Source organism: Euphorbia lathyris, chromosome 7 (assembly GCF_963576675.1).
Source record: "Euphorbia lathyris chromosome 7, ddEupLath1.1, whole genome shotgun sequence".
Classification (NCBI taxonomy): Eukaryota; Viridiplantae; Streptophyta; class Magnoliopsida; order Malpighiales; family Euphorbiaceae; genus Euphorbia; species Euphorbia lathyris.
The window spans coordinates 50,244,627-50,267,682 of NC_088916.1; the positions used below are offsets into that span (position 1 = coordinate 50,244,627).

The window sequence follows — 23,056 nt, forward strand, 5'->3', positions numbered from 1 at the left end:
AAAGGACCCTCAATGGCATTACTTTCTTTCTTTCTCTGCTCAGTATCATCCTGAGATTCTTCAACATTGGGGCATTCTTCCTGCTCAGTATTAACTTCTTGGTGTTCAACATGTTGCTCAGTCTCTTCCACAACTTCCTTTTCTTGGTCAGTTCCATGACCTTCAGGTTGAGTAGAGGCTAGTGGGACAACTTCTACTATCTTTAAGGAGTTACCCTTTTTCTTTTTCTTTAAAGGGGTTTCTGGAGTTTCTTCGTTCTCATCCTCAGGCTCTTCTTGCCTCTTTCTTTTCTCAGCTTGCTCCTTAGCCTTGTCGGCTTTAGCTTTTTCTCTTGATGAAAGCCTTACTTTCTTTGGGACAGCATGAATGTCTTTGGAGCAGGTTTCTACAGCCTTCCTCTTCTTCCTTTTCTCAGGCTGAGCTGTCTCAGGTGACTCAACATGAGCCTCAACATCTTTTGCAGGCTCAGCTTCAGGCTCAATTTCTTGTTGCTCATCTTCTTCCTCTTCCTCAGCATCTCCAGCTCCTTCATATCCCTTCAAGGGTTGATTATACAATAGTCCATCCAGTAGGACTGCAGTAATTTCACTTCCCAATGTACTTATTTCATTCACCGTCTCTATTTGCTTGTCCTGTATAATTTTTGTAATGAGAGAGCCCAAGCGGAGTTTCTTACCACTTCGTTGAAACGCTCCAACTAGAAAGATGGGAAGATTGAATGGAGTGCAGGTCAACATGTGCCAGATGAAGCACTGTTCGAAGTTTGATGCGGATGAAGCTGAGCTGAGGTTGGGGAAGATAAAGTTGGTCAGCATGAAGTGGACCATCTTTTGTTCTTTACCCATACAGGTGCTGGGAATTTCACCCTTATGATCTTTGGGTTTACAGAACCCCTTTAGCTTCTCAGATGTGGCTTTTGGTATTTTCTCCTTTGTCGTTCTAAATTGAATTCCTTCTTCTGGTAAGTCTAGCAATGTTGCTAGATAGGCAGGGGTTACAACGATTTTCTGACCTTTAACAGTGGTTTCCAAATAGTCAGAGTCATCTGCATCAACACGTAGATTTGAGTAGAATTCCCGTACTAACCTGGGATAGGTTGTTCCTGAAAGAGAGAAGAGACCTTTCCACTTGTTCTTCTCGATCCATTCACAGAAAGGTTTCTCAGATGAGACAAAACTTGGAGAAAACCATCGGCATTTTAAAACCTCCAGATTTTTGACCTTTGAGTGTACCTTGATCATTGTCCTTTCTATTTCCGTCGAAGGACCAGCGTGGTCTGTGGGTTTGTCTGTGGTTTGAGTTTTAGGAGTTTTATTTTTGCCGGAAGCCATTTTTTGAAGGTTTTGAAGTTTTTAGAGAGAAGGAAGTTCGATTTTAGGAGATTACAGGCATAATGAATGAAGAGTGGGGATTCTTCCACTTTTTATATAAATTTACGACGGCCCTTAATCATTAACTAGCCGTTTTTACCTGGGGACGTTCAACCGACAAAAGTTCTGTCAATTATGACATCTTCGGCGTATGGGATTTTCCATTAATGTGCGTCTTCCCAAGGTGCCAGAGGTTACACGTGTAGGTTCTCTTTACGCGAGTGGGTTTTTACTAGGTTTTGCTAGAATTCAAAGCATCCACGATATTGATTGCCTAAGATAATTTCTCTATCACTAATTTACTCAACATACGTTACTCACTCAGCATGTGTATTTACTCAACATAGAGTGATTACTCAATATGTTTATCTACTCAGCATAGGATGTTTACTCAGCTTTTATGCCTACTCAGTATCATCACTCAATATATATGTCAATTCAGCATAGGGTGGCTTTTTCATTTTCAAGTGTAGTAAGGAGTTGATATTTTACTCAACATGGCATTTGCACAATTATTCAAAGTTCCACTCATATGACAATTATTTAATACAAACTTAGTTAGAGTGGATTTGACATACCAATTGCTTCCCTTAGTGTGTTGAATTGTTCTCGTGCCAAGGGCTTTGTGAAGATATCTGCAAGCTGATCATTTGTTGGCACGTAGGTCAGCTTGATCTCATCTTTTAGTACATGGTATTTGATGAAGTGATGCCTTATGCTAACATGCTTCATCCTGCTGTGTTGGACTGGATTTTTAGATAGATCAATGGCACTTTTGTTGTCGCATTTGATCTCTATTGTCTTTGTTTTGACTCCGTAATCCTCAAGCTGTTGCTTTATCCATAGGACTTGTGCAACACAGCTTCCAGCAGCCACGTACTCAGCTTCAGTTGTAGACAGAGCTACGGATGATTGCTTCTTGCTGAACCAAGATACTAGACAGCTTCCAAGGAAATGAAATCCTCCTGAAGTACTCTTCCATTCTAGCTTATCTCGTCCATAGTCAGCATCAGTATATCCAATGAGTGTGAAGTCATTTGAGGTTGGATACCATAGACCTGCATCAACTGAGCTTTGCAAGTATCTAAAAATTCTTTTTACAGCAGTTAGATGAGATTCCCTGGGGTCAGCTTGATATCTAGCACAATAGCATACTGAGTATTGAATGTCTGGTCTACTGGCAGTGAGATAGAGTAAAGAACCTATCATACCTCGATAGAGTTTACTATCAACTGACTTACTCTTCTCATCTTTGCATAGGACCGTATCAGTGCCCATGGGGGTTGATATTGGTTTGCAATCTACAATGCTGAATTTCTTTAACATTTCCTTGGTGTATTTAGACTGACTTATAAAGATGCCATTCGTTCCTTGCTTGATTTGAAGTCCAAGGAAGAAGTTAAGTTCACCCATCATGGACATTTCGAACTCAGTTTGCATCTGTTGGCTAAATTCTTTGCACAAGGATTCGTCAGTAGCACCAAAAATTATATCATCAACATATATCTGTGCAAGTAGGGTATGTTTACCCTTTTTCTTAATGAACAAGGTTGTGTCAGCTTTTCCCCTGACATAGTTCCTGGTCAATAGGAAGTTGGTCAACCTCTCATACCAAGCTCTTGGAGCTTGCTTTAGGCCGTACATGGACTTTTTGAGTTTATAAACGTGATTTGGAAATTTTGGATCTTCAAATCCAGGAGGTTGATTAACATATACCTCTTCGTTTATAAAGCCATTATGAAACGCACTTTTTACATCCATTTGGTATAGTTTAAAATTCATGTAACTAGCATAGGCACACAATATACATATAGCTTCTAATCTAGCAACAGGAGAAAATGTTTCTCCATAGTCTATACCCTCTTGCTGACTATAGCCTTGGGCTACAAGTCGAGCTTTGTTTCTAATCATATTTCCATGCTCATCTAGCTTATTTCTAAAGACCCACTTAGTTCCTATGGGCTTTTGATCCCTAGGTTTAGGTACTAAATCCCATACCTCATTTCTGGTAAATTGGTCAAGCTCTTCTTGCATAGCATTGATCCAATATTCATCTTGCTCAGCATCAGCAAAGTTCTTTGGCTCATGTATTGAGACGAATGCAACATTGCTGAGGTATTTTCTAAGCTGATCTCTGGTCATTAATTTGTTGTTGGCGGCATCAAGAATGGCTTGTTCTGTATGTCCTCTTGGGATCTTTATTTCCTTGGGCAATGTTGAGTTGTTTGGAAGAGGTGTTTCTACAATCTCTACAGGAATAGATTGGTCAGCAAATGATATTTCAATTTCTTGCTTACCTTGGGTTAGCTCCTGTATAGTTGACACAGAGGCTTCTGGTTGATCAGCGGAAGCTGAGCCTGGTTCATCTTCTTCAGGCTGAGCTGACTTACCTGTAGGGTCAGTTTCATCGAACTCAACATGTACAGACTCTTCTACAACCTGAGTTCTTTTGTTAAATACTCTATATGCTTTACTGTTTGTTGAGTACCCTAAAAAGATCGCCTCGTCAGCTTTAGCATCAAATTTAGCAAGGTTGTCTTTTGTATTGAGTATAAAGCATTTACACCCAAAGGCACGAAACTATCTAATGTTGGGCTTTCGACCTTTCCAAAGTTCATATGGGGTTTTCTTAAGTATAGGTCTAACTAGAGCCCTGTTCAGTATGTAACATGTCGTGTGAACAGCTTCACCCCAGAAGTACTTTGGAAGCCTATTTTCACTCAGCATTGTCCTAGCTATTTCGATAATGGTTCTATTTTTCCTTTCAACGACCCCATTTTGTTGAGGTGTTCTAGGAGCAGAGAAGTTGTGGTCAATACCACTGGTTTCACAGAATTCATCAAACTGTTGATTTTTGAATTCTCCACCATTGTCGCTTCTAATGTGAGCTACTCTTAGGTCTTTGTCATTTTCAAGCTTTTTGATCAATGTGGTAAACATCTCAAAGGTTTCATCCTTGCTACTCAGCAAGATGATCCAAGTGTACCGAGAGAAATCATCTACAATAACCAAGGAAAATTTCTTCTCCCAAGCTAAGTGGCTGGATAGGTCCGAAAAGATCCAAGTGTAGTAATTCCAATGGTCTTTTGGTTGAGACAATATTTTTGCTATGAAATGACTTTTTAGTTTGTTTGCCTTGCTGGCACGCTTTACACAGTTGATCTTTTTCAAACTTTAATTTGGGTAATCCCTCAACTAATTGCTTTCTAGCTAATTTGGAAAGAAGGTCCATGCTGACATGCCCAAGTCTTCTATGCCATAGCCAGGAGTTGTCCTCTTTAGTCACTAAGCATATGTTTTTAGAAAACAGTTTTTCTAAGTTTAACATGTATACATTTTCTACACGAGGGGCAGTTAAAATTAACTCATTTGTATTTTCCTCGAGTATTTGACACTTAGTATCATCAAATACAACCTTTCTGCCGCTCTTGCAAAGCTGAGCTACACTCAACAGATTGTATTTGAGACCTTTAACTAAGGAGACAGACTCAATAGTTGGGTTACCTCCGATAGTACCTGAGCCGACTATCTTACCCTTCTTGTTGTCTCCAAAGCTTACACTTCCACCTCGTTTAAGCTCTAGTGTGATGAACTGAGTTTCATCACCTGTCGTATGCCTTGAGCATGCGCTGTCTATATACCATAGTTTTGACTTCTCCACGCATGTCAAGCTGACCTGCAGTTCAAACTATTCATTTTTAGGTACCCAATTTCTTTTGGGTCCTTTCTTGTTAGTATAAACAGGTGCAAAATCATATTTTAGCTTGTGACGACATACTTTTATGGTGTGGCCTGGCTTACCACAGAAATCACAAAAAGGTACCCTTTGTGGGTTGAACTGAGTATAGTCAGCATTATTGTGTTGGGCATGCCAACATGCTTTTGTGGTATGTCCTTTTCTTCCGCAGAAGTCACATTGGACAGTCCGCTTGTTATGCCAAAATACATCCTTTGTGTGTCCCCTTTTTCCACAACACTCACATTGAGTAACTTGTTTATGCTGACTAGTATTTGCGTACTCAGCATGGGCTTTATTTCTTTTTGAGCCCTTCTCTTGACTCTGTAATGTTGTGATATCCTTTCTAAGTTTCTTTGACTCAGATTGAACCTCCGTGACAAACTTATGTAAGATTTGCATGTTGGTATGCAAGTCAGAGTTGTCCTGGAGAATATATCGGAGGTCACTCAGCTTGACCTCTTCAATCTCATCACAGCGCCTGCTGAGTGCCTTAATCTTTTTGTTCCACTTCTTAGTTAGTGTATATAAGTCACTCAGGGCATTTACCATTTCGTTTCTAAGCAAAAGTAAGGATGTTACCTCATTGTTGTGATTCTCCTGGTCAGTTTCATCAGAGAGGTCAGCATGCTCAGATTGGGATTGGTCAGCTCCATCGTCTGCCATAAAACATATGTTGGCTGTTTCATTTTGCTCAGCTTCAGATGATGTTGACTCATCACTGTCACTCCACGTGGCTACCATAGCCTTTTTGCTTCCCTTCTTCTCTTTCTTGAGGTTGGGACAGCTTGACTTGATGTGCCCGGTTTGATGACACTCAAAACATGTGACAGATTTCGAGCTGTCCTTCTTGTACTTGTCACTTGACTCAGCTTTGTAGTTATCATTTCTTCTAAATGATCTTTTGCCATTTCTATCATTTCTCCTGAACAGCTTTTTCATCTTTCTGGTGAACATGGCCAGTTCCTCATCATCAGTTGACTCCGCTTCAGTTGAATCAGCTTTCATGACAAGGGATTTTTGTTTCTTATCTTCTGATTTTTCTTTCTCTTTGGCTTCAAAGTTTTTCATAGAGATTTCATGGGTCAGCAGGGAATCGATCAGCTCATCATATTTGTAGGTAGTCAAGTCTTGGGCTTGTTCTACGGCTGTTTTCTTTGCTTGCTAGCTCTTGGGCAGACTTCTCAGAATTTTCTTCACCTGTTCTTCTTCAGTGAAGTTCTTTCCAAGCCTTTTTAGCTCATTTATAATGTTTGTGAACCTTGCGTTCATCTCTGAGATGTCTTCATTCTCCTTCATCTCAAACAGCTCGTAGAGTCTCATATGTTGATTGACTTTAGACTCCTTAACTTTGCTTGTGCCTTCATAGGTTACTTCAAGCTTCTTCCAAATCTCATGTGCTGACTCGCAACCTGAAATCTTATTGTATTCTGCAGCATCTAACGCACAGTGAAGCATATTTATAGCCGAAGCATTATTTTGTAATTTTCTGAGGTCATCCTCTGTCCACTCAGCCTCACTTTTAACAATTTTCTCATCGTTAACAGTTTTGTATGGCACATGTGGACCTTGAACAATTGCAAGCCATGCACTCATGTTTGTGGCTTGTATAAAGTTCTTCATCCTATTCTTCCAGAAAGTATAGCTTGATCCAAAGAATAGGGGAGGTCTAGTGATCGATAACCCCTCAGGGAGTATCTGCGTTGTTTGGTTTCCAGGTAGGAAACGAGTGCTATTCTCACCCATTTTTAGGGATCAGCTCAAGATTGTTAAATCTTTGAGTAGTGAGCTTAGGCTCTGATACCACTTGTTGGTCCCTGGTAATTAGTTCCAAGGGGGGGGGGGGGGGGTTAGGAACTATTTTAACTTTTTCACGTTTTAATTAAGCTGACTGGAAGTTATTTTGAGAGTTTATTAACTCAGCTTATGGTCAGCTTGGTGAGATATGTTTGAAGACAGCTTTAGTCAGATGTTGATTAAAGTTGTTTTCTTGTGAGTTGATAATTGACACTCTTAGAGGTCAGCTTCTAACTCAGCACCACTTACTTACTCAAGATCAGCATAGACAATTTATATGTTGAGTAAATAAAGTAAACAACACATGCAATTATAAGAGAGAGTTTAGAGATTACTCAGTATCACTTATCCTGGTTCGGCCTCTCTGCCTACGTCTAGTCCCTAGAGTCCTCCGGGATTTTTGAATCCAATACTGAGCTCTTTAAAGGTAGAGCACAAACCGATTACAAGGCAGTTGAATATGCAAGAGTACCTTCCTCTATTCGTCTACTCAACTCCTACTAAGTGCTACAACCCAGCACCTAGATTTCTCTACCACTGAAATGCTTACAGCCAAACACTCAGCTTTACACTCTCAATATTCCTATTGATCACAGACTTGTTCCTTTTGAACTAAAGAACACTTTAGATGATTACAAATCAATCTAGCATTTACACATAGAATAGAAAAGTTGGTGTAAGATCCTTTTTGTATTTGAGTGCTTTTGAAACTTTCTCTCTTGTATTTTTCTTTCGATGCTTTTGTGTATATCCAAGTTTTTCGATTGTCCTTTTATAGAAGGAAATCTGTAGATTTGATCGTTTTGAAATGTCCTAACCGTTAACATCAAAACGGCTCTTTTGGGGAACAATTTCTGGAAAGCTTCAGACTGCACCTCCATTCCCTTTCTCTGTTTTCTTCAGGCGTCAGGTTTGTCTTCTAGCGTCTGGTTTGTCTGTTTGTGCCAGTTGTCTGTTTCTAATAATCCAACATCTCATGACTCTTGGAATTAGTCTTTTAGGTGTCTTCGAGGTTCCAATTATTGGTGCAGAAGATTGGCAGACTTTGTCTTTTAGTGAACGGATCCTTCATGCTGTCCTGACTGTTACTCAGCTTCGTTTGTTCTTTTCGAATGTTCAACGTTCATGCTGAGTTCCTTCAAGGTCAGCTCCGTTCTGTTTAACCGCTCCTGAAGAAGTCTTCAACTTTAGTCAGCTTCGTTTTGCTTCTGAATTTTAACTCCACTCAGCTTCTATTCTGTCATGCTGAGTTCCGTTCTACTCAGCTTCATTTATGCTGACTTTTGTCCTGTCTTAACTTTATATATTTTTGCACTCAATATTTAACAAACATATTAGTACAATTAAATCAAAGCATCTAAATTTAATTGCCTCTTAATCATGGATGATTTTGTCAAATCAAAATCTTGTGGAAAGGTGTTTCAACACATAGTACAGACAGCCCGCCTACTCACCTTGGATCTTTCTATATCCGTGGGCAACACAACAGCCATGGGCCACCCCGTCGTGCCCCTTTCCAACAAATCAATGGCCAAACCAGGGACATTCAGGCCGCCAGCAGCCACATTCCGGGATCCTTGGCCCCCGCCCTTCGGCACATCAAGCCAATCTAACTCTAGAAAATCATTCCTATGCTCCCACTAACATCGCTGAAGCTATGCATACCATGGCAATTACACCACCTCCTGAACAATGGCACTGACACGGCTTATCTCCTTCTGTATGTCGACGGCATAGTTCTTGTTACTTCTTCTGACACCCTTCAGGCATCTATCATTTCAAAATTGAGCTCAGAATTTGCAATGAAAGATCTGGTGTCATTACACTATTTCTTGGGGATATCAGTAACTCGATCACCGGGTTCTCTTTTCTTGTCTCAACGCAAATATGCATAAGAAATTATAGAAAAGGCTGGTCTCAGTTCTGGTAATGCTGCAGCAATGTCTGTTGATACAAAACAAAAACTCAGCATATCTTCCGGTTATACTTATCATGATCCGACGGAATACAGAAGGCTGGCTGGTGCCCTGCAATACTTAACTCTTACTAAGCCTGATATTTCCTATGCAGTTCAGCAGGTATGTCTGTTTATGCACGATCCCAAGACCGCCCATATGGCTGCCCTGAAACGTGTTCTCTGTTACATCCACGATACACTCGATCTCGGCCTTCGTATCAGCTCATCCTCTCTCGGTCAATTGATATCTTACACAGATGCTGACTGGGCAGGCTGTCTAGACACACGTCGTTCGACGTCAGGCTACTGCGTGTTTCTTGGGGATAATCTCCTTTCATGGTCGGCTAAACGGCAACCTACCCTCTCACGCTCCAGCGCTGAAGCAGAATACCGCGGAGTTACGAATGTTGTGTCAGAAACTTGTTGGATCCGCAACCTGTTACTTGAGCTTCGATGTCCAATTGAAAAATCGACTGTCGTCTATTGTGACAACATTAGTGCTGTCTATCTTGCCGAAAATCCAGTTTAGCATCACCGTACGAAACACATTGAAATGGATATCCATTTTGTTCGGGAATGAGTGGCCAAAGGTGAAGTACGGGTTTTGCACGTCCCATCTAGGTACCAGATGGCTAACATCTTCACAAAAGGCCTTTCATCGCCTCTCTTTGATGATTTCAGAAATAGTCTCAATGTCCGTCCTCCGAACGTTTCGACTACAAGGGTGTATTAGAGATTATATTTATGTTTATCATATTTGTATTCAGTTCCCTATTTGTAGCCTAAGTTATAGGATATAGTCTTTGACTATAGTATAAACTGTACTCTGTATATATTGGTATTCCACATCAATAAGAATCACTCAATTACACAAACTGTTACATGAACATAATGGTATTTCTAAACGAAAAATTAGATACATTTTAAATATAAGCCTTACCCTTCTTGCTCATACCTCACTAGCTCTCAGATATTGGAATTTTATTGTTCAGCATAGGGCCAAACTTATAAATATGTTACCCATTCTTATCCTAAATAAAACATCACCTCACTTCAAACTGTTTCGTAGAAATCCTGATTACACACGAAAATGTGAGTCTTAGTTGTGGGATCTTTCCTCTCTTACGACCATCTAATAAACAAAAGTTTGACTTAAGATCTAAACTATGTCTTTATCTCAAACCCTCACCTAATAACTTAGGAGATATATATATATTGATATGGGTACATACTAAGTTTACATTTGAAAACATTTTGTCTTTTGAGAACATGACTCTCCCACCCGCAACATATTATTTCTAACTCCCACCACTGAGCAAGCTTCCATCTCTTTAACATTCCTTCAGACATCATAATATCCCTCTCTTCTCAGACCTCCACTATGTATTTTTTTGCCCTCTCATTCTTCATATATTTCAAGACCCTCACTCTCTCAATTTATAAGCCATGTCATCTCAGATACCTCCTCTCCCTCACCTACACCACTTCAACATCCTCCACTTTCATCCCTGACTATTCACTGCTATTTGATAGTGATTGGGATGGATGCCAAATAACAGCAAATCCACTATAGCTTATTGTGTTTTTCTTAGAAAACACGTAACCTACCTACTATCGCTCGCTCCTCCATAAAAACCGAGTATAAGGCAGTGTCCAATGCCACTGTTGAGCTCTTATGTGTCTCTTCTCTTCTTCCTGAAATAGGTATCATGTATAACTGCTTGTTCAGCTTTAGTTTGACAATATGGGTGCAACTTATCTCATGGCTAACCTCATTTTTCATGCACCTACTAAGCACATCAAACTGCATTATCATTTTGTTCGTGAACAGATTATTTGCTGCTTAATCGATGCTCGATTCATTTCTATAGATGGTAAGTTTGATGACATTCTTACCAACCCTCGGTCAAGTATACACAATTCTCGTTGCTTCGCAATCGCCTTACTTTTTGTCCTCAGCATCGCTTGCAGGGATATGTTGACTCACGGTGGTTTTCACTTGATCAGTGAGTGACCAAGTGAATTTGGCCGGTCATTGTTAAATTTGCAATGTGTTACAATGCTTTTAATTTCCACCATAAGATTTTAATAAGAATAAATCTAACGTCGATTGACCAAATTCATTTGGGTAGGGTAGAATACCATTAACTTCCTTTGACTCACCAACTTTCCCATTTATATTGTTTTATACTATTTATGTTGGGTATACATCCCAAGTCCCACATCGGAAAGATACAAGGAAGATGCATAGTTTATAAAGAAGTTCATCAACTACATTAGTATGAGGCCTTTTGGGAAGGAGCCCAAAAACAAATTCGTGCGGGCTTAACCCAAAGCGGACAATATCAACAGTGAACTCGTGGGCCCTACAATTTAATGTATATACCTTTTTTTACTCTCCTACTATGCCTATAAATTGAGAATGATAATTGTATGTATTCAATAAGCAAGAAACATATGTACAATAGCTTTATCTTCTTCGATCTGTTCTCTATCTTATTGGTTCCCCTTTAATTTCCAATGTAAGATTCAGTTTTTTTTTTTTGCCTCTATGGTCGTCATTTAGAGTTACTCCTCACTCAAACCTTAAATCACGACACCACCTCTAAAGATTGAGTAGTGAAATTTTAGGTCCAATTAGTCCAACACTAAAAGTTTATATCAATTTGACCCTTTATCCTTTACAAGGCAATCATGTTATACAATATCTAGAAATTTAAAATCACTCATTTGGATCCTGACAAATTCAAACTAAGATCGGAAAAACATCTCATTAATAGTATAAATTTGTTTAGTTGATACAGAATCTTAAACTTTGTGCAGGTTACATGCCTGGTCGACTTTATGATCTGAATGCATCGAAATATGGAACTGAGCAAGAACTAAAATCATTAATACAAGCATTACATGAAAAGGGGATCAAGTGCTTGGCAGACATAGTGATAAATCACAGAACAGCAGAGAAGCAAGATGAAAGAGGCATATGGTGCATCTTTGAAGGTGGAACTTCCGATAATCGCCTTGATTGGGGACCATCCTTCATCTGTAGAGATGATACTACTTATTGTAATGGCCAAGGAAATCTTGACTCAGGAGAGGGCTTTGAACGTGCCCCTGACATTGACCATCTCAATCCCCGAGTTCAAAACGAGCTTTCAGATTGGATGAATTGGTTGAAATCTTCTGAAATCGGATTCGACGGATGGCGTTTCGATTTTGTAAAAGGTTATGCTCCAAGTATAACAAAACTTTACAGTACCGGATTTTACAGTTGGTGAAAAATGGGATGATATTCCTTGTGGACAAGGTAGAAAACCTGCATATAATCAGGATGAACATAGGAATGGTCTAAAAAATTGGATTGAAGCTGCTGGTGGTGTGATTAAAGCATTTGATTTCACAACAAAAGGGATACTTCAAGTTGCTGTACAAGGAGAGCTATGGAGGTTGAAAGATGCCAACGGAAAACCAGCCGGATTGATTGGGTTAATGCCGGAGAATGCAGTCACTTTTATTGATAATCATGACACTGGTTCTACTCAAAATATTTGTCCATTTCCTCCTGATAAAGTTATGCAAGGATATGCTTATATTCTTACTCACCCTGGGACTCCATCCATTGTAATAACTTCTCATCTATCTATCTTTTACAGTTCTATTAATTATGACTGTGTTTTTGCTGAATCCTTTCTTTATTTTTGCAGTTTTATGATCATTTCATTTATTGGGGGCTGAAGGATCAGATTAGTAAATTGGCCTCAATTAGGAGGAGCAGTGGGATTGATTCTAAAAGTAGAGTGCAAATTATGGCTGCAGAATCAGATCTGTATATGGCTGCAATTAATGGTAATGTAATAATGAAGATTGGGGCAAAGATGGATCTTGGAAACCTTCTTCCCTCCAAGGAATTTCAGGTTGCTACATCTGGAGAAAGCTACGCTGTATGGGTCAAAAATGGAAAATGAGCCATGTTTAGGGTTCAATTGTACACCACTGAAGTTTGGATCAATTTAAAAAAGGTAACTAAACTTTACTTTGTTTCAAAAAAAATTCATTGGACTTTGCTTTTTATTTCTATAAAGCCATCTCATCTAATTGAGACAAAAAAAAAAAAACTCACTGAAATAGCGACGTGATAACCAAAATAGAAAAAACTCCGTTGTGTATGTCACGTGATAATCATGTGTATGCCACATAACAGTTTCAATCAAGTAATAACAAACGTATGTATTGTTGCCATTTGATTGTCATGTCATATGTAAAAATCAAACATTTTTACTGTGGCTATCATGTTGCTATTTATATGATTTTTTATGTCTGAAATGATCAGAACGATTTTAATGAAATATAAATAAAAATTTAGTGAGTTTATTGAAACAAAATGAAATATTGTGACTTTTTTAAAACTAATTTCAAACTTCAATAACGATCGATGTAATTAAACTCTTGTTTAAAAATCTTAAAATAGGTTTATGGGATCATAAATGGGTTGTGTTGACACTACTACAACCCATTTAATAAATAGGTTATGAATATGTTGGCATTTCTTACCATTACTACTAGTATTCGACATGTGCAATGCATATAATATTTATTATTATTATGAAATGTTCTATAATAAAATAACAATAATGATATTTAATTTCACCAAAAACAAATAATATTATTGATTACAATAACATATAAGCGACTTTAATTGTTCATTTACAAAGTTCAAGTTTATAAGCACCTAATTTTTCTATTGGAATACCTGTTCTATGAAAATTGTATTTTATAGTTGATGAAATATGGATTCCTAAATTAAACCTGGAAAGAAGAAACATAATGCTTGAGAATCAAATAATCCATATATATATAAAAGTTAAGTTCAAAAGAAAAGTATGATTGAGTCTTGTCCTCTGTTAAGTTTTGTTTGTCTTGTTCGTTGACAAGTTTATTTTGTTGTGTTAGTTTTCTTATTCCATACTGGGGGTGGAATGGTTTTCTTAGTCCAGGGATGCTAGCGCAGACTTGTCTGAAGCTTCATAATAGAGGAGTGGGTGTGGGATGGTTGCTGATTGAAGCAGATATCCATAGTGGTGGTGGTAGTTGTCTGATGTTAGTTAAGTCACCGGGAGAACATAGTAATGCAAATACGGAGGGTGGTGAAAATTTAGGTATTATAGTGACGAGAGAGGTCGAAACCAGGTATCCCAAGTTGGAGAAATTGGCGTATATTGTAGTCATAACCGCGCAAAAGCTTCGGCATTACTTTTAGAGCCACCCTATTGTGGTTCGGGCTAACATGCTCCTTAAGGAAGATCCTCCAGTGACTAAAGTCATCAGATAGATTGGCCGAATGGCTATTAAAACTCAAAGTTAGGAGAATTTTAAACACCACAAGTTCCTGAATTGGGTTCCTTGGAGATCAAAATGGATTCACAAAGAGTTGGGAAATTCGCACTAGGTTCATCCAAATGACTTGAAGCCATGAAGGCTCAAATATAATCAATGGAGGATAATCAAATTTGGTTTATTGATCCATCAGAAGGCTATAAGATCATTAATTACTAATGGTGTTTTAAAAGCATATAATACCTTCAAGTGGCGAGTCGTTGTGAAGGTTTCAGACAAGCTCATAACAATGACTATGATGAAACGTTTCTCACATGTTGCTATGCTCAAATCCATTAGGATACTGTCTTCCATACATGCATATTTTGACGATAAGATATGGCAAATGGATTATTAGACTATGTATTTAGTTATCATTTATCTGTATCATTCTGTTATTTATCTCTAGCCTAAAATATAGGTTCAGTTGTTGGCTATAGTCGTTCACTACAGAGTGAACTGTATTCTGTATAAATACTAAACTTCATATCATAACAATCACTAAGAATCATATTGTTACATGGTATCAGAGACCTAACCCTAACCCTAATCTTTCCTCTTTCTTTCCCACCTTCACCGAGACACCACCTTCCTCCTCCCATATACGGCCGCCGCCGCCGTTACTGATTCCGGCCACCTTCCTTTACCATCCAGCAAAACCGAAACACCACCTCCCCCTTCCCATCGCAAATAATGAGCACCAACACGGAAAATTCCACAACCGGTACCCCTCCCAACACAAACTCGAACATGAATCACACAGACACAAACTCTAATCACCATCCTTCCCTCACCGTCTCCAACATATCTACCTTCATCAAAATAACCCTCGACATAGAAAAAGGGCATTATCCTACTTGGGCTGCTCTATTCAAGCTCCATGCCAAGGCATTCCAGGTCCTGGACCATATATTTCCTCCATCACCCACAAACCCTTCCGCCAATACTCTCCAACAATCCAACCCCGATCTCTGGTCTCGTATTGATGCCGTTGTTCTTCAATGGATCTATAGCACCATCTCACTTGACCTTCTACATACTATTATTGAAGCCGACTCCACAACCGCCAAGCCTAGAGTCGTCTACATGAGATTTTCTCATACAACAAAAATTCTCGAGCTCTCTTTCTCCAGCAAGAGTTCTCCAAAACCAAACTTAGTGACTATTCTGACATCTCCACCTACTGTCAGCACCTCAAATCCCTGTCCGATCAATTATCAAATGTGGATTGTCCGGTTACCAATGATCAGATGCTGTTACAGCTTATATCCAGTCTAACTGAGGCATATGATACCATTGGTAGTCAAATTAGACATGGGGATCCTCTCCCCTCTTTTCAGAAAGCTCGATCCATGCTGATTCTGGAGGAAACAACTCGTGCCCGCAAGAATCCTCCTACATCTAAACCCATTGCATTGACTGTATCGTCTGTTGACGCTGCTGTTGCACCGTCGCACCACTCCTCATGCCGACCCGCGCAATATCGCGGCTCCTCCTCTTACCGCGACGGCAGACACGGTGGCCGTTCCTATCACAGTAGAGGCGGTCGACACCACTACCGGATGCTCAGCCACCACATTATCGCCCTGCTGCCCTTCCTCCTTAGGGATATACCTACCCTTGGGTACCACCACAACAATGGGCAACTCCTCCATGCCCTTATCCTACATCAGACCGACATCCATCACAATCTTGTATTTTAGGACCTCGTCCTCACATGCAGCAAACACACCTTCATATGGAATCACCATCGTATGTGCCTACCGATATTGCAGAGGCTATGCACACCATGACACTTGCTCCACCTTCTGATCAATGGCACATGGACACAGGAGCTACTTCACACATGACAGCCGATAAAGGTACACTTACCTCTTATTTTAATTCGAGCCTCAATGAAAATATAATTGTTGGTAATGCTCATTGTATGCCTGTTTATGGATCTGGTAATGCATATTTAGCTTCTAATCATCACCTTTTAAAGTTAACCAATGTTTTGCATGCACCTCACCTTATCAAAAATCTTATTTCCGTCCGTCAATTTACTAAAGATAACCAAGTTTCTGTGGAATTTGATCCTTTGGGTTTTTCTGTGAAGGATTTACAGACGGGAACTATTATCATGAGATGTAAAAGTTCCGGCGCCCTATATCCTGTAACCCCCTCACTAGGATCACATGATATCTCACACAATATCAGGTATAGACATGCTTTCAGTTCTCAATCATATAAACTTCAATCTCATATAAACTTTACATATTATACATAAGAGAAAGCATTTACAATTTACAATACACGTTTAAGTCATTATCATACATAGAGGATTTACAAAACAAAAGTAGATCACAAGACTCCAAAATGCCTAGATGAGAATGGACTGACACTACCGGTGCAACCTTAAGCAAGAAGAACTCCACCTAACCTGTAAAATCTATTGGCAAGGGGTGAGCTGCCTACTTAATAACCATATTACGCATATATGTATATACAAAAGTAATGTAAATAGCACAAATCAAATTATATCATCAGTACCAAGTTAGAATTTTCAATAGAAAGATATTCACTTGTTTCACTTAGTATAGTAATACTTATTTTAGAAAGGCCTTGCTATACTTAGACAATATATATAAAATGGTCTTTGGGCCCAATCTGTATCACGGCTCACTAAATTCGGAATACAATCATATGTGCTACGGAGGAGTTAAACTCAAGTTACGTACTCATATATCTCAACACATGTGCTTCCGGCTCACAATATTCGGATAGCACTCTCAACTTGGACCATTTCACATATCCATCTAAGCAAGCTCATATTCATTTATAATCCAACCATTATCCAGTTCCAGTATGTGCACAAGGCTCAACATGCCGTATTTACTCATAACACTGCAACATACTCAATCATATCACTTTCTTATCAATCATAACGTATTAGAAACACTCAAACATTATTCACATCATTCACATCAGATTCAACCACATCTCACACTCAACAAGTTACAAGGCACAATACATTCATACACATATATAAGCAATATGCTTACCGTCGCACTCAGTTTGATCTATTCTACACGATCGGGTGTGCGTTCAATTGCACCTTGTCCTCCTAATGTCACATAACATTTATACAATTAGCCATAACATAAACTTAATGAAAATATAAACTAATGAATGCTATATGATTTACAAGACAGTAAATTCAAAAAGTTCATGCAATCTAATCCTTTTGTCTTAGATCATTATATGACCTACTTGAACACATTCTGCCATAACTTTCTCGATATGAATCCAAATGCCCTGTTTCTTGAACCTACTGAAACTAGACATATATGGGTATAACATATCCAAAATTCACATTAATATCACTTCTACACAATATATGGCATACAAAATGATTCTATCCTGTTTCCAGCTAAGAAACAGACTACCTAGATTTTCATCTATCATAATTCACTCATCGTAGCTCACACTAAACACAATGGATTGCCAAATCCTTTTACAGACATATATTTCAAGTAGTTAGGAACACTTTTGTATAAATAAAATTTCTCAAATTCGGACTCTAAGGTCCTCAAAATGCTACATCAACATGGCTGCCTCACATGACATTCAATTTCGAGGCAGTCATGATCCATCTAGGTTTTCTTCCTCTATATATGGAATTAAAATCCCATATTTTACAGAGGATTTCATAACATATTTTATTCTTTATGTATCTCCAAATTCGAACAATATCAAGATGAAATACATGCTCCAATATGACTGAAAGCAGTACCCTTTATTTCTGTTTAGGGCACTTGATACATATCTTTCATGAAGGATAGCCTATAACCACTTTAAACAACACCAAAACTCAACAAACTCAATATAACTCATCCACAACAAATCCTATGATTATACCTAGGTATTTAAGAATCTCAAACTCATAGAAAACAAGCTAAAACAACATACTAACCTTCAAGTTGTGTCTATCTCCTAGTATGCTTCCTAACTTAACTTGTTTGGCTTGAAAATGGAAGAAATTGGAAGATTTTTCTTTGGAGAGGTTTAGGGTATGAACAAGGAAGGTTTTGCTGAAGCTTTGGTCGAAATTTGGGAACCAAAAGATAAGAATTGAGACATATACATCTTTTTAAATCAAAGAGGTGTATTTTGTCTTAATATGGGGGTGACACCTCGTGCTTGCTCACAAACCTTAAATTCAGCCCTCCTAAAGGGTAAGTTAATCAATTTAGGACATATGAATTCATTTATTCATTCATTCATTTAAGTCCTAACTCAATTAACCAATCGTTACATCTTAACGACACATTAATCGCCTACTAATCGCACGGTAATCGCATTATGCATACGAAACTTCTATTGACAATGAGATGAATCTAAAATGTATGTATTCAATTATGAAAACATATATGAATGTGGGAAGACTCATATGTTAGGGTTTTAGGGATGTTACAGTTCTTCCCCCTTAAAGAATTTCGTCCCCGAAATTCACTTACCAGAAGCTTCAAATAGGTAAGGATTTTGTGTCCTCATATTTTCTTCTACCTCCCAAGTTGCCTCATCAAGTGTTTGATTATGACTCCATCTCACCTTAACCATTGGAATTTCACGGTTTCTGAGTCGTTTTATTTCTCGTCCCAAAATCTCTAAAGGTTGCTCACGAATAGTCAAGTATGTGTTCACTATTGCAATCTCAGGTTTAGGAATCATATGACTTAGGTATGATCTATATCTTCTTAATACTGACACGTGAAATACATCATGTATTAAAGACAATTCTGGTGGTAAAGCTAACCTATAAGCCAATGGTCCAACTCTCTCAATGATCTTATAAGGCCCGATGTATCTTGGATTCAACTTCCCTCTACTGCCAAAACGAACTATTCCTTTCCATGGGGATATTTTTAAAAACACTTTATCTCCAACTTTATATTCCATCTCCCTTCGGTGCTGATCCACATAGGCTTTCTGACGTTCCTGTGCAGCTTTTAAATACTTCTTTATGACATTGATCTTCTCAACAGTTTCCTAGACTAACTCAGGTCCTTCTAATTGCCTCATTCCTTCAACATCCCAACATATAGGGCTTCTACATGGTCTTCCATATAATGCCTCATAAAGTGCCATGATTATACTCGAATGATAACCATTATTATAAGCAAACTCCATAAGAGGTAAATGTATATCCCACTCACCTTGGAAATTAAGAACACAAGCTCTCATCATATCCTTTAAGGTCTGAATAGTTCTTTCTGATTGTCCATCTATCTGTGGATGAAAAGCTGTACTGAAATGCAATTTTGTTCCCAGGGAGTGCTGTAAACTGCCCCAAAATCTAGATGTAAATCTAGGATCACGATCTGAAACAATAGATATAGGCACTCCATGCAACCTCACAATTTGTTCCACATAAAGTCTAGCCAATTTATCCATCGAGTCTGTCTGTTGAACCGGTAGAAAGTGAGCAGATTTTGTAAGTCTATCCACTATCACCCATATACTATCGTGTCTACGCCTTGTTCTTGGTAATCCCATCACAAAATCCATAGTGATCCTCTCCCATTTCCACTCTGGTATGGTTAAAGGTTTTAGTTTTCCCACGGGAGCTTGATGTTCAGCTTTAACCTGTTGACATGTCAAACATTTGGAAACAAAATCAGATACATCTTTCTTCATTGTAGGCCACCAGTAAAAAGGTCTCAAATTTATGTACATCTTTGTCATTCCTGGGTGCATAGCATAAGGAGAATTATGTGCTTCCTATAGAATTTCTGATCTTAAATCTGCTACATCTGGAACACATAATCGACTACCTATCATCATAGTCCCATCATCGTCCACGGAAATATTAGGTCTTTTACCTTGTTGTACATGATCTCTCATTTTCTGTAAATAAGGATCATGCCATTGTGCTTCTTGGATCCTTTCTTTCAAATCTGGTTTTACCCGTAGTGTAGCCATCAAACCTGTTACTTCATTTACTTCTAACTGCACATCCATGGCTCGCATCTCCACTAGTGAATTCAAACTATAACTCCTCATACTAGCCACAATATCAACACTCTTTCTACTCAAAGCATCTGTAACCACATTAGCCTTTCATGGATGGTAATCTATTGTACAATCATAATCTTTTAATAGCTCAATCCATCTCCTTTGTCTTAGGTTCAGATCTTTTTATGTAAAGATGTACTTCAAACTCTTGTGATCAGTGAGAATCTAAAATGTCTCCCCATATAGATATGTCTCCATACCTTCAATGCATGGATGACTGCTGCCAACTCTAAGTCGTGTGTGGGGTAATTCATCTCATGAGGTCTCAGTTGCCTAGAAGCATATGCAATGACTTTCCCATTTTGCATTAGAACACATCCCAAACCTTGTTTCGAGGCATCTGTATAAACAACAAAGCCACCACCTTCAGAAGGTAACACTAACACTGGTGCAGAAGTCCATCTCTTCTTTAGTTCCTCAAAGCTTTGGTGACATTTATCATTCCATTGGAATAAAACTCCTTTTCTTAGCAATTTAGTTAATGGACCTGCAATCAGAGAAAACCCCTCTACAAATCTCATGTAATAACCAGCTAACCCAAGAAAACTCCTAAGCTCTGTAACGTTCTTTGTCAGTTCCCACTCATCAATAGCTTTAATTTTGGAAGGGTCGGGTTGAACCCCTTCATCTGACACCACATGACTAAGGAATACAACTTCATCCATCCAAAATTCACATTTGCTCAGCTTTGCATACATCTGATTATCTCTTAAAATTTTCAAAACAATTCTCAAATGTTGTTCATGCTCACCCGCAGTCCTTGAGTACACTAGGATATCATCAATGAACACCATAACAAACTTATCTAGATATGGCTGAAAAGTCTTGTTCATTAATGCCATGAAAGCTGCAGGAGCATTAGTCAAGCCAAAAGGCATCACAAGAAACTCAAAATGACCATACCTTGTGCGAAAAGCAGTTTTAGGAATGTCAGCTTCTGCAACTCTTAACTGCCAATAGCCCGATCTTAGGTCAATCTTTGAAAAATGATGAGCTCCTCTAAGTTGATCTAGCAAATCATCAATCCGTGGCAATGGATACTTGTTTTTCACTGTCATCCTGTTTAATTGTCTGTAATCGATACACAGTCGCATACTACCATCTTTCTTCTTCACAAATAATACAGGTGCTCCCCACGGTGAAGTACTGGGTCGTATAAACCCCTTCTCAAGTAGTTCTTCTATTTGTTTCTTCAATTCTTGTAATTCCATTGGAGCCATTCTATATGGAGCAATTGATATAGGAGATACTCCTAGCATGGTCTCAATAGGAAAATCAATCTCCCTATGAGGTGGTAATCCTGATAGTTCATCTACGAATACATCTGCAAAATCTCTCACCACTGGAATATTCTCCAATTTGCCTCCATCTTCCATAGTGTCCACAACATGAGCTAAATATGCCTCACACCCATTTCTAATCCATCTGATTGCTTGAATTGCAAATATTAAACAAGACGGCACAACCTTTCTCTCCCCAACAAATAACACAGTTGATTCTGAATTAAAATGTAACACAACTTCCTTTGAACAACAATCAACTTTAGCTTCATATTTACATAGCCAATCCATCCCCAAAATAATATCAAATTCTCTAAACCCCATAACTACAAAATCTATAGGGAACTCACTTCCTCTCACTTTTATAGGACAATCTCTCAGAACTTGATTTACAATAACATTATTCCCAACTGGTAGGATAACTCCCACATCATATCCTAATGGTTCTACCTTCCCATTTATTTTCAATATAAACTCAGGTTTTATATATGAATGAGTGGATCCAGGGTCAATCAAAACAAAAGCTAAGGTATCAAGGATAGAAATTGTACCGGATATAACCTCTGGTGCTATTTGAGCATCACCCCTCGTCGTATTGAAGGCTCTATTTCTCGATAAATTTTGTGTCTGTCCACCGATATGAGCATCATGTCTACCCCCTCTACCTCCTCCTCCACCTCTGCCTCTGCCTCTATCCACCCCAGCTACACCACCTTCTATATTAGACTGAGGTTGAACTCTCTCTCCGGTATAAACTAATAAGGGACAATCATTACGATAATGGCATGTTTCTCCACACTCAAAACATGTACCCTTCTTAAATGAACCATAACACTCTCCTGTGTGAGATCGGCCACATCTCCTACAAACCAGGGAAGGTCCCCAACACTCACCTCTGTGTACCCGTCCACATGTCTGACAAGCTGGAAAAGATGTTGTTCTCGCTCCTCCTCTATACCCACCATTAAACCGACCACCTGAAAATCTGTTACTACCAACAGATGGAGCACTACTCAAAACATCTCCAAATCCGCCCCGTGATCTAGTCCCACCATGATGGATACTACTACTATCTCTAAATTGTTGAGAATAGCCTCTAGAAGAAACTGAGAATCCACCTCTCTTTGATGGCCTGCTAGACTGACCCTCTGTATCAAATCTAGCCCTTTTGGTTACAAAAAGTTGTTTTCTATCTTTCACAATTTCCTCAGCTCTGAGTGCAGATTCTACTAACAATCTAAAGCTCGTTTTATGTGCATGAATCCCCATTCTAACATCTGGGTGTAAACCATGTTCAAACCTACGACATTTTGCTTCTTCTGTAGCCACATTTGCAGGTGCATATTTGGCTAAAGTGTTAAACCTAAGCTCGTATTTAGCCATAGACATATCCTCCTGCATAAGGGTTAAAAACTCTGTTTGTTTCCTATCTTTATATATCATTGGCATGTATTTATTAGTGAACAACTTCTTGAAAATATCCCAT

At 38.7% G+C, this 23,056-nt stretch overlaps 1 pseudogene; it reads left to right on the top strand.

The window, feature by feature from the left end:
- Positions 1 to 12,825, top strand: part of LOC136236102 (alpha-amylase-like) — a 38,898-nt pseudogene extending 26,073 nt beyond the window's left edge.
- Positions 12,826 to 23,056: the final 10,231 nt, after the last annotated feature.